At 36.8% G+C, this 13,016-nt stretch overlaps 1 pseudogene; it reads right to left on the bottom strand.

The window, feature by feature from the left end:
• Positions 1-3,894: 3,894 nt before the first annotated feature.
• LOC110566665 (PRELI domain-containing protein 1, mitochondrial-like) lies at positions 3,895-4,501 on the bottom strand (annotated as a pseudogene).
• Positions 4,502-13,016: the final 8,515 nt, after the last annotated feature.

Raw genomic sequence — 13,016 nt, 5'->3', positions numbered from 1 at the left:
TGTTTATAAAATTTACATTGTAGCACAGGAAAAATTCTCATGTTATATGTTAGTGACTCAAAGTCCAGCATATTTTCATTGACAGCCAAGTTGAGCGATTTGCCATAGGGTATCAATTTGCTCCTGCACGAGGTAAGGATCTGGATTGCTTCCATGTATGTGGACCTATCTGCATTGCCCACGTGGCACGCCTGGGTTGGCTACCCAGAGGCTATTTAAGCTGTGGGCTGGCTTTCCCCATGGGTCAGATGATTGTTCAAGGTTCCTGAATAAACTGCATTGAAAAAAAAAATTTACATTGTATAGACTGAACAGGTTGTATTTATGTAGTTAGAGAACACACACACATACAAACACATAAAAAATACATATATTTGTGCCGTTTTTTGTTGTTGTTGTTTTGTTTTGTTTTCAAGACATGGTTTCTCTGTGCACTCCTGGCTGTCCTGGAATTGCTTTGTAGACCAGACTGGCCTCGAACTCACAGAGACTGCCTGCCTCTGCCTCTGCCTCTGCACATGCTGGGATTACTGACATGTGCCACGGAGCCTAGTAGTACATATATTTGTAAAAACATTTTTGAAAAGATGTAGGGACTTAAAAAAGAGTAAGGAATGTGATACAAAGAGGGTTTGCAGAAAGGGAAGTGCAAAATCATATAATTAATCTGTATCTCAAAGGTAACATTATATATATTTAAGATAAAAACTAAAAAAAAAAAAAAAAATGTCTCCAAGTTGTACACAGGATTAGTATCTGAGTTCTCCATGAGGTATTTTTATTCAACATTTTGTTTTCAAAGCCTTTTCTTTGATGGTTGCTAAAATATGAAGAATAAGAGTTTTTATATATTTGCTATTAAAATTAACATTTCTACTCAATACCGCTGGGGTAAGTTTTGGTTATGTGAAGGTAATTCAGAAAAACATTTAAAAACTCTACCACTATAAAGTTTTACATTTGGATATACTTTATGGATTAAGATTTAATATTATTTGTTTATTTGACTATGGTTACTATGAAGTACATCCTTTAGCAGAGATATCCTTGCACAATTTATTTTATAAACTAAAGTTAAAGTTACTAATTCTCCATGAGCAATATGTTAAATAGGATGTGATTTTTATACATTCCTTACAAATTTGGTAATTCATTATTGATTTCTAGTATCATATATATATGTATATATATACATATATACATATGTATACATATATAGATGTATATATACATATATACATATGTATACATATATAGATGTATATATATAGATATGTATCTATATCTATCTATCTATCTATATGATATGGCCCCATTTGTGGTGCCACATGTTTCTCTGGCAATTCAGGTCTATTATCAGAACTCTTGGACTCAATAATAAAAGAATTTAAGAACAAAGTCAGAAGAAAGAATGTAGAAAATCTGATTATAGTTTAAAATGAAAACTGTAGGACAAGCCACATGGCCTTTCCCAGAAGACGAAGGTGGAGAAGATGAAGAAAAACAAGACCATGTTGTGCCAGAATTAAGCCAGTATGTTCAACAAGGGATGTCACCTCAGCTACTTGGTGGCAAAAAAGAGTGGAGAGAGCTTCAGAGAAAGAGGGAGGAAGCCTAAGAGTTAGAAAGATCATGATAAGAAAACAGGTAGAAAAGGGAAACAGAACATTATGTTTTTCTGAGTAGGTAAGAAAGCAAGCAGTTATAGCAAGTTTCTTTGCTGTGGGTCTGTTAGCAACTGCATAAAGGAAGAGTGTGGAAAGGAAAAGTGCCTGATATCAGGAACAGGAATTTGCTAGGTTAATCTGCCTTCATGAGGGGTGGTCCCTTAACCAGGTACTACACACCTCAAGCTGGATTAATCCTTAAGGGATAGGTCAGTGCCATGTCTCCACCTTGGGATAGAGTTCTTTCTTTTGACTAATGGACATTCAATGCTACCATAACATCACCTTAAACTAGATTAAGACAAGTCTTATTCTCTAGTCAAATATGAGTACCATGGCCTGGGAATGTTCCTAATATAGTGATGAAAACATAAACTAAAATGAGGAAACCTCTGCTCTAAGTCTCACATGTTATCTGATGACATTCTTAACTAAGTTAATAGATTCCTAAACATTTATGGTATAGTCATAGGATTTTAGCTCATACACAGAGACGGATAAGAAACAGCTATTTTAGGAGATAATGATATTCCAATATGTAACATAATTAGGCTCTTAGCCTTCACCAGTTCAACCTGTTCACAACCATTGACATTCAATCAGTTAGTCATCCTCTTAAAAGATTTGCTCAAGTTGTAGCTTCTTTCTGGGTCCTGTCTTCACATAAAGTTTCACATTTCAAGTCACCATTTAGTTTTCTTGAAATAGTGTTCTGTTTTCATCTGCGTGTTTTATTGCATTCTGACTTTTAAGTTTATCTAACTTTTGGGAAACTAGTGAGAATAATTTTAATTTATAGTTGTGTGGATCTTCTAATTTCTTTGCTTTTCTGGGGTGTATTACAGCTGTCTTCTGTGTTTTATAACATTTGGGATATTAACAAATGAGTTACTTTAATATGAAAACTGATATAATTCTTTGTTATAATTCTTGCTTAGACAGAAAACAATTCATTCGTGAACATATTTCCAGATAGCCATATTATATTAAAATTTTAATTATTAATTTATTTATATCGGTGGTCTACTTTACGTTTATTTTATTGGCAGTATTCTTGTATTCTTGCATTAAATGACAGGAGGTTAGCACAAATGTATAGCAATGTTCTTTTGTAAAGCCAGCCCTTGGTATTTGTAATATGAAGTTAGAAAGTTACGTAAAGTTTAAAAAAATAAGTACAGTATTCCGACAACTACTTCTAATTTGTTGTGGTCCAAATTTAAAATAATCCTTATCCAGCAATGTAGATATCACAATTCATAGGGAATATTACAGTTTCTCTGAAATGCAAACCTGATGTCAATTACATTCAAAGTAATCATGAAAACAGGAGTGAGGAAAGGAATACAATGAACCAACCTTGCTGAGCTACAGTGTTCCAAAGGTTAACCTCCTGCCAACTTTTTTTTTGTCTTTTTTTTATTTTAGTGTTTTTATTTTAATGATTGAGATGTGATTATAATTTGTAATGAGTGAGAAGTTGAGATGGATTTCTGATTCAATAAAAGGGAGTAGGTAAAAGTAAAATACATATATTCATTGATCTTTTGCTACAAGTAGAAATTTGGTTTATTTTTTTTTTATCAGTTACATTTTATTAACTCTGTATCCCAGCCGTGTCCTGATCCCTCATTCCCTCCCAGTCCCTCCCTCCCTAGATGAATGGGGAGGAGGTCCCTCCTGCCAACTTTTAAAATGGTTATAACTGTCTCTCTTTATTTGCTTAATGGGAACTGCTTGAGTTCAGGAAGTATCTTTGCTGTGCAGGACTGAGAGTAATAGTAAGTACTGAAGGCACAGGATCTCATAATCTAGAGGAGAGGCACAAGTGGGTGGGTGCAGCAAACAGGGAAAACAGGGGAATGACAGGAATCTGCCCTCAGGCTTCTAAAAGACTGCCAGTTTATTAAAACAGAACAAACCAAAACAACAACAAAAAAACAAAAACAAAAAAACTTGAATGACATTGCAAGAAAATTTAGTCTAGGATTTTATTCTTAAACCTTAACCTTATTTCTCCGAAAGTTTTGCCACTTTCAAACATCTTTTCATTTTAAAGATTTCTATTTTGTGGGGGAGGAAGGCAATCAAATCATGTTTTTCTGAGTACCTGTTATGTGCTAAATACTGTTCAGGGGGCTTGGGGCACAGCAGAGACTAAAGCAAGGAGCCCTGGCCTAGTGGCACATACACTGTATCATGTATGACCATTTCTCCTGCTCACTGGTCATGACTGTGGGCAGACCACGGCACCTCTCTGCCCACTGGGCCACTGCACTGGGTGTACTGCCCATGCTGTCTCCCTTGTTTTATCTTTGGCTGTCTCAACAAATGTTGTGGAAGGGTCCTCATCTTGCAGCTTTGCCAAGATACACTCAACACCCTTCCCTGTCTTGGTCACACTGCTTTTGAACAGAGCAAGACCAAATTCCAGGACAATTCTGGAGAGGAGACCCAGACTTCCTCGTGGATTTTCATCTAGCCGCTATTGTCAGAGCTCACACAGTAAACCCATCTATCCTCCACTGCCATCAGCCAGGCATGCTTGGTGTTCCAGGTGAAGGTGGTCATGGTCTGATTCTGTGGGTCCACAAGAGCGTCTCCCAAGATGTACACCAAGTGAGCAACGTTGGCAGGAAACTGGCTCTTGCCAACATAAGACCCTGTTGGTTTTGGTGAGGACAGAAGTTTCTGGTCAGTGTCAACTCCTGGTCGTTATATCTTTGGTTAAGACGAGTTTGCAATAGGGATTAGGGTGCCATTGTCAGAAGGGAGGGAGGGCACTTGTCCGAAGAACTACAGAGCATGCTCTGGCCTAGGAAACATTTCACCATCATATAGATCCGGGAGGTCTCAGTACCTGTGCAGCATCAGGGTAAAAAGCCGGTTATGGGCCCCCTGGCTTGGCATATGCAGACGCAGACCGAGCTCTCTGCTCTATCACCGCCATGCTGTGCCTAGGTCCTGACTGCCACCATGAGACAAGATTTGTATATTTTTTCCTTTTTAAAAATGTTTGTATTTATTACAATTTATTTACTTTGTATCCCAGCTGTAGCCCCTCCCCCCTCTCATTCCCTCCCAATACCACCATCCCTCCCATGCCCCTCTCCAAGTCCACTGATAGGGGAGGTCCTCCTCCCCTCTCCCCGGACCCTAGCCTATCAAGTCTCATCAGGATTGGTTGCATTGTCTTCCTCTGTGGCCTGGTAAGGCTGCTCCCCACTCAAGGGGTTGGTAATCAAAGAGCCAGCCACTGAGTTCATGTCAGAGACAGCCCTTGTTCCTCTTACTAGGAAACCCACTTGGACACTGAGCTGCCATGGGCTAAATCTGAGCAGGAGTTCTAGGTTATCTCCATGAATTGGTTGTAGTATCAGTCTCAGAAAAGACCCCCTGTGCCCAGATTTTTTGGTTTTATTGTTCCCCTTGTGGAGCTCCTGTCCCCTCCAGATCTTTCTATTCCTCTCTTCTTCCATAAGATTCCCTACACTCAACCCAAAGTTTGGCTATGAGTCTCAGCATCTGCTTTGATACCCTGCTGAGTAGTCTTTCAGAGTCCCTCTGTGGTAGGCTCTTGTCCTGCTCATTTTTCTCCTTCTTCTGATGTCTATCCTGTTTGCCTTTCTGAATGAGGTTTCAGCCTTTTCTCTATGGTCTTCCTTGTTGTGTTACTTATTTAGGCCTGTAGAATTTAGTTTGTTTATCCTTTACTATAAAGCAAATATCCACTTATAAGCGAGTATATACTATGTGTATCTTTATGCTTCTGGGATAACTCACTGAGGATGATCTTTATTTCTTGGAGTAAAGGGGCTCAATATAGACAGCTTGTGGATTTTGTTATATCTTACTATTAGAGCTTTGTCTTATACAGAGAAGAGCTCCTGATGCTCAGTTTCATCTTACAACTTCTCAAATCTCCTCAGATGAGACTGTGAGCTCCATCTTACTGTGTAATAATATGGTAGATAGAGAAGCATTATTGGTGTTAGAATCATTCAGAACTTCTTATTGTTTCCATAGGCCACTTCCTCCACTTCTCTTTGTTTTTATCTCCAGTATTATACTAGTTTCTTCAAGGAGAATTCTTTTTCTGTGGAAAGTTGAAAATATTTAAAAGTTTGGAAGTATATGTCTCTCTGGGTACCACTTAATCAGTGCTGGATACTGAGAGAATTTGAAGATGCAACTGTTGTGCATTGTGCAGGTCAAACAATGTGGTGTAATTTATATTGCCGAGTTCACTGTGGGATCAATCCGAAGCTGAGGTTTTTCTTTTCTTCTTCCATTTTCTGCTTTCCTCATACAGATATCTTTTGGGATCACTACCTTAATAAATCACCTGCACACATGTCCTGTCACAGTGTCTGCTTCTTTGTGGTAGAATGACCTAAATCAATGAGATTTTCTATAGCTATTCAAAATATTTTAATAAAGGTTATTATCATATAATGAGAAGATTTTATACAGGTGATTCAGAATGCTGTGTGTGTATGAGTGTATGTACATATGTATATGTGTGTATGTACATTCATGCATAGAAAGCAGACTGAGACAAGATGCATCAACATTTCAGACTTCTGGATTTACAAATGTGGTACACCGGAGCTAAGCAGGAATTTATGCCTTTGAAAAAACATATAAAGAAAAATGTAATGTAAGATGATTTGTACATATTTGAGTAGATGAAATGTATAGAAATGTTTGTGTTCATCCAGCTTCATTTTTTTTTTCTCACTGTATGCTTGCAAACCAAACCATGTGCCAATCCCTCACAGGCTAACGTTTTCAAGCTCTTGGTTCCCAGTTGGTAGGACTACTTGGAAAGGTTGTGGAACATTTAGGTGAAGGGTACAGTGGAGGGAAGTGGATCTTTGGGATCCGAATCCACGTATTTTAAGCCGGCTCTTGTTCTTCCAAAGCTGTCTGTGTTTCCTGGTCCCACTACAATAAACTGTATCCCCTCAAACATAAGAGTTAACCCAAAATCCAAGGCATTCAAAAGGGCGTAACAAGAAAAACTATAACCAACACACACACACACACACACACACACACAGAAGCAGGAAGACACACAGATAAAGACAGACAGAAGCGAAAGGGAAATTTCCATGTAGCAGAAATGTGTATATCTTGACAACAAACATGAGAATTGAAGTTTTTTTGACAGTTCTTATTAGTTTCATGTAAAAAAACATCAACTTAATCACCTTGAAAAAAAAACTGGATCGCAATGATTCTAAATTTATCTAGTAGTAGTATGGTACAAAAAAAAAATCAAGGAGGATATCAAATAAAAAAAAAGTAATTGGCACATTTGACAAACTGGAAGTAAATAGAAAGAGAGTAATTTGTTAAAAAATATTGTTACAGTTTGAGTTCCCTAAGAAACAAAAATCTACTTGGTCATAGAATAGCATATATTGACTTATTTGGGGAAAATCTTGAGTCAGTTCGTGTGGACGGAATAGGAAACATAATAAATCATTACGGAAAGATGATGACAATTCACTACATGGGAAGAAGCTTGAGCATATGAAGCTTGAGTAAACCTTCAAGTTGTGCTGGTTGGGTTAACAAGCTGAGCACCTACATTGTATGACAGACATGCCATTAACAATGTCCCAGAAGGAAATCATTTGGCATCAGTCTCTCTTTAGCCACGATATCTAGATAGGAGCTTAATAGTGAAAGGCTGTGCGAGCTTCTCTCCTTCTGGCTAAGACAGTAAACATTTTCCTTGTGAAGAAGGAAAAGAACAGAGCATCACAGACAAACATGCTTCTTCCAACAATTCAAAGAAGTTTGAAACTAAGTTCCCAGAGTAAAGGAATTACTTCAGAGTAATAAGTCAAATTGTATGTATGTAACCTATTTTGTTAGTTTTATCCTTAGGGTGCTAGGACAAGAATTGTGGATTTTTAGGGTTATAAGTCATGCATGGCAACTCAGGCTATGCTTGGGATTCTGAGTCTAGAGGATTGCCGTGGGTTTTAGGGCAACAGAGGCTACCTAGTGACTCCCAAAAGTTCTACATTACAGAGACTCTGAACAAATAAAACAACAAGCAGACAGATAAACAAAACCAATCACAAAAAGTAATATTTAAAAGACAAAAAGGCATTAGACACTACCCTTAAGTGATAGGGTAATTATATTTGTTATATATAAACAACATATATTTATGATATATTTATATAATATGATATATAATGAATATAAAATAAATATATTTATGCAAATAGAGACACACTACTGCCAAAATCTATATAATAGATATAATATATAAATAAAATATGTAATTATATATGCGTGTGTATACACACACACACACACACTTCATGCATCATTTATCCTTAAATCCTTTCAACACAGCCTATTTCACTATTTAAGTGCCAGTGGATTTCTGCTGGTTATATTTTGGATTACCCTGGTATGTTTTACATTTCCAATATGCCATTTTAAAAGGTTCTGTCTTCTTGCTTTGGGTACCCATATTATGTATTGTTTCCTGTCCATTCTGATTTTTTTTTTCCTATGGTCTTCCCATCTCTGTGATTTGAATCCTGGGTAGTTGCTCTTATAGCTTAGACTTGCTTATATTTCTTCATCCAGTCTCATCTATATGCTAATAAGTCTCCAACTCCTCTGTCAATACCTGTTGTCAATCCTGGCTTCAGCCTTGTTCAGTCAGTTGACGCCTTATCACTTTCAATATTGTGTAGTCATCTCAAATTCAGAATAGATAAAATTAAATTTACCACATTTCTTTCTCAAAGCTATTATTTCTACATAAAAAGTAATAATTGGAGTATAAATTTTTATTAAACTAATTGTAAATTAAATTATTAAGGTAAACTAATTGTAATAATTTATTTTAAAATTCAATATATAACAGATCTGATATGAAGGAGATTTTTTGATGGAGGTGGAGAGAAACAAAGAGAGAGAAAGAGAGAGAGAGAGAGAGAGAGAGAGAGAGAGAGAGAGAGAGAGAGATGGTGGGGGCCTCCAGGAAAGAAACCAAGGCAGACAGAATGCAAGAGGAGAGAGAGCTAAGAGGGGTCATTCCTTATATCCAGGACCCCTGCCAGCTACAACCAATGCTGAAATCACAGGTGTCTAAGCAAGCCAGGAGTGAGCAAGTGCATGACTTGTGAACTAACACTAATCTAAGTATGCATGCATGTATCCATTACACTTTCAATGTCAAGAGACAAAGTTAAACAGTCAGCCTCTACTTATGTAAATTTTAAATGGAACATGATCACACATATGAAGACATTACTTTAACATATGGCCACTTCTGCTTTTTGAAATCAAATAAGATAAAAAAAAAAGAATAAAAATTAGCAGCTATTATTAAGGCCTGAACTATGTGGGACCTCCAAATGTTATACCCAGTTCGCAAGCCCCCCAAAAATCTACAGAAATTGACTCCGTTGCAAAACACATGAGGGTCTTTTTATTGTAAATTACAAGCTGCAGCTTGGGCCCACACAGCCCCACTGCCAAAGCAGTTAGTTGGGTGATTTATAGATTCTGGTCCCTCCCAGCATGCCCAAGGCAGGGGCAATTCCTGCCTGGCAAGCATCTATTGGTCAAGATGCTACATTTTTAATCAATTGGCTATAGGAAGGTTCCCAGACCATTGACCGACCATGACCAGGTGTCCCTCCCTAGGGGGAGGGTCCAGTTTCCTAGCAACTGTATTTCTAGTGGGTGGGGAAAGAATGCAGTGAGGTAGCTCTCCCCTCAGGGCATTACTAACTTCTTTTCCGCACCTACTTTAGGTCTTAATGATCGCTGCTACTTTATCTTTTGGTCTCTCAAAACATAATCTGGTGTACTTATTAGTTTTGATTGTCAGCACTCAGGGAATTTTAGATTGGATATAAATAAAGGAGAGTCTAAGTCTCTTTTTTTTGCATGCTATACAAAGGATATATGTGATCTCACATGACTTCCCTATCTTCACTTTCTTTTTTAATTTAATTTAATATTTATTAGTGTTCTCCCTGCATATATGTTTGCCTGTGTGCGCCTGGTGCTTTTGTATGCCAGAAGAGCATGTTGGATAACAGTCATTCCAGATGATTATGAGCATCCTTGTGAGTGCTGGGCACCAAACCTGGGTCCTCTGAAAGAACAGAAAGTGCTTATAACCAATAACTCCTGTCTCCAAACCCTGGCTACGTTTTCTTGCATTTATAAGCAGAAGAATTGGTAAGTGTTGGTAGCGATTGGCTCTAAACAGACAGTCTTTTCCCCCTTATAAATATAAAGATTGGGAGGTACTGGGGCAACAGGCTTCACTTTCATGGATGGGAATTTCAGGAATGCAACACATCTACGGTTTCTCAGTGGTTTACACATGGTGATGAGGCACAAATGACCACATCTTCATGATCCATAGAAGTATAACATTTATGTTATACTTTTTATGTACATCTACATAAAAGTATAACAACAATCACGTTATGGACATTCTGTTCTTGACATTGAAGATGTATGTTACTATAAACTGTAATTAATAAAAATAAAAAATAAAAAAAAAAGAATCTCTCCTCCTGGAAGAATGCTAACTGCATTCTCAAGTTGATGTGGGTACTGAAAGACATTATCACACCCTTGGCACCAACTGACCTTGAGAGAAATTGGCCTTTTTATAACTGTCTTTACCCAAGCTGTTTTAAGACTTGAGGCTTCATTAGACAGTTTTCTGGAAGGCTAATTCAATACCTCAATTACATCTCCCAACTAAAACTTAGTGGCACACAAGATTAAATTAAATTCAAGTTCGAAGTTTTTCATGGGCACTGAAATTGTATTTTTGAACTATTTTTCTTCATAACTGTATAATTACATTTTAATTTTTCTTTTTACTATAATGAAGTTTATTGTGATATTATAATTACCCTAAGCAACATTTCTATGACCGAATTATTCCTTAAATATTATTTTTTAGGCTTTCATAATGTTTTATTAAAAAATTTAATTTTTTTAATTTAGTTGATAATAGGTCTTCTTGGAGAAACACACCTTTGAAGTAAACTCTCCCAGAATTTTAAGTAATGAAAAATAGTAACAGGCAAGGAGAATGAAGGTTACCAAACAAGTCCCATTGATGTATCTGGTCACAGTTTTAGGAGATGACTCACTCTTTTTCCATGCATTCATGAAGTGTGAAAAAGCAATCAAATGTGTAACAAGTGAAGATAAAAGGAATATTACATCAATAATAAATGAAGAGTTTTAAGGTTTTTCTTTAAGAAACAATGTTTACAAAATCCAAATTATCAAGTTAATTTACAAGAAGAAACATAATAAGAAGCAAACAATTGCAATAATAATTAAAACAGTTCTCAATAATGAGTATAAGCCAAATTGAATAACAAAACTGGAGAGGAAGAATGAGGAAAAAATCTCAGAGCTAAGATTTCTTCACTCATATTTGTTTACTTCTCTGACAAGCCATGGACAATTTTAGGTTTGGAGAGCTAGTACGGTGAGAAGTGTGACCTCCTGCCATTGTGAAAATGTGCTTCTTCCCTTGAAAGCCACAGCGACAGGCATTGCCTTCAAATTCACTTAAGGATGTGTAACCCTGTCCAAGTCTGACTTCATTGATTTTGATCCTTCTTGAATTCTTGGAACATGAATTTCTGGCTCATAATCTGTGTTGGCTGCCTTGGGATCCATGTCAGCATCATCTCCTAACCTTGTAGAACACTGAGCAATTTCAACCTTGACAAATTGCCCAAATGGAATTTGAAATGATTGAATGAACAAGGAAGCTTAAATGTGTTGCTAAAACTATCTCCACTGCTCATGGGCATTGCTAGTTGCTGATTTTTTATTTATTAAATAGGTGCCTATCCCACTTTCTCACACCTCTGTTTACAAAGCCATGCATAAGGCAATAGAACTGATGGCTTCTGGGAGGTTTTTAAGCTTCCTTTTTTGGTTAATGAAGCTCTTTTGGAAGAGCTAAAGTCACCTTGAGATCCAGCTCTGTTCCTATTCCAGAACATCCAGTAGCTGATTAAACTGAAATGGATGCTTTCAGTACACACCCTCACAACCCCCCACTTTTAAATATATGCAATTCATAATTACATGCACATGCCCATAATGCATATATTAAAAGTGTTAGAGTTAGTGTATAAGGAGATGATAATGACCCTACTAGACACCAAACAACAAAATGTAAAAGACTGAGTACAAGCAATGAGCCACCTCTTTTGAAGTGGCAAGTCCCATAAAGCCCCAAACATCACAGGCTTTGTCTATGATTTTGTCATACCCTAGAACTGGAGAGTAAGAATCTATTGCTGAGCATAAATCACACTTTGGTTATAGATCTTGAAGAAATCAAGCTTGTTCTGACCTTGGAGCTCCATCCTTCCTGGTTCGCTTTTACATGTTCAAAGGTGCTATGCAACCACCAGTTTGTCAAGCTGTGAACCCTGTGAGGTAATAATTGGCCTAGAAGGACATGTTCACTGGTGTACTAGTGATATAAAAATAATGGGAGCAAGCCATAACTTTCTGAGTGGATCTAAGTCCCCTTCCACGAGATGAAACTCACAGCTAGAACCATCATCAAGCCAAAACCTATGATTAGACAGGCATTAAGCCTTACGGAGAACTTTCTATTATTGTTTTGTTAAACATTCATGGTATTAATTCTACTCCAATGATTTACCTCTATCTTTATAGATTAATGTTCACCTAGTCATAATACCAATCCATTTTCTCCTCTTAAATCACATTGACATTTATAAAAAAAAAAAAACCTTGAGTATATTTTTTTGTATTATCAAAACTATTCATTCCAATGCATAAGAGGTGTCAAAATTGTCGATTTTGTGAAGTTATGTTGTCTCACAAGATAGTTTGACAAAAAAGCAAGAAGGGGCAAAAATCAAGGAGGGACAAATTGGAGGGTTTTGAAGAAGGAAATAAGAAACAATGTTATGCTGTAATTGCAATAAAATAAAAGGAATAATTTAAAATATATTTTAGAGTAAAATGCTAGTTCTTATTTAGTTTTTGCTTGTATAGTCTAATATCCTTAAAATACAATGAAGACATTGCTCCAGTTTCCTCCTCCTCCTCCTTTTTATTTTTGAGGCCAATTGGATTTATTTCTCACTTTAATATTAAATGAGAAGTTTCAAATAAAACAGCAACCCATCTTATAACATGGTCATATGCCTTAAGCACAAAATGAAACCTACCAGCTTTTCTTTCTTTCTTCTCAAAATTTTTATTTATTCATTTTTACATCCCAGTCATAGCCCCCTCTTCCTCTCTTCCACGTCCCACCCTTTCTCCCTCTTT

The sequence above is a fragment of the Meriones unguiculatus genome, chromosome 10, assembly GCF_030254825.1.
Source record: "Meriones unguiculatus strain TT.TT164.6M chromosome 10, Bangor_MerUng_6.1, whole genome shotgun sequence".
In the NCBI taxonomy this organism is placed as follows: Eukaryota; Metazoa; Chordata; class Mammalia; order Rodentia; family Muridae; genus Meriones; species Meriones unguiculatus.
Note: the sequence above shows the minus strand (reverse complement) of the source record. Positions and strands in the feature narration are given on the sequence as shown.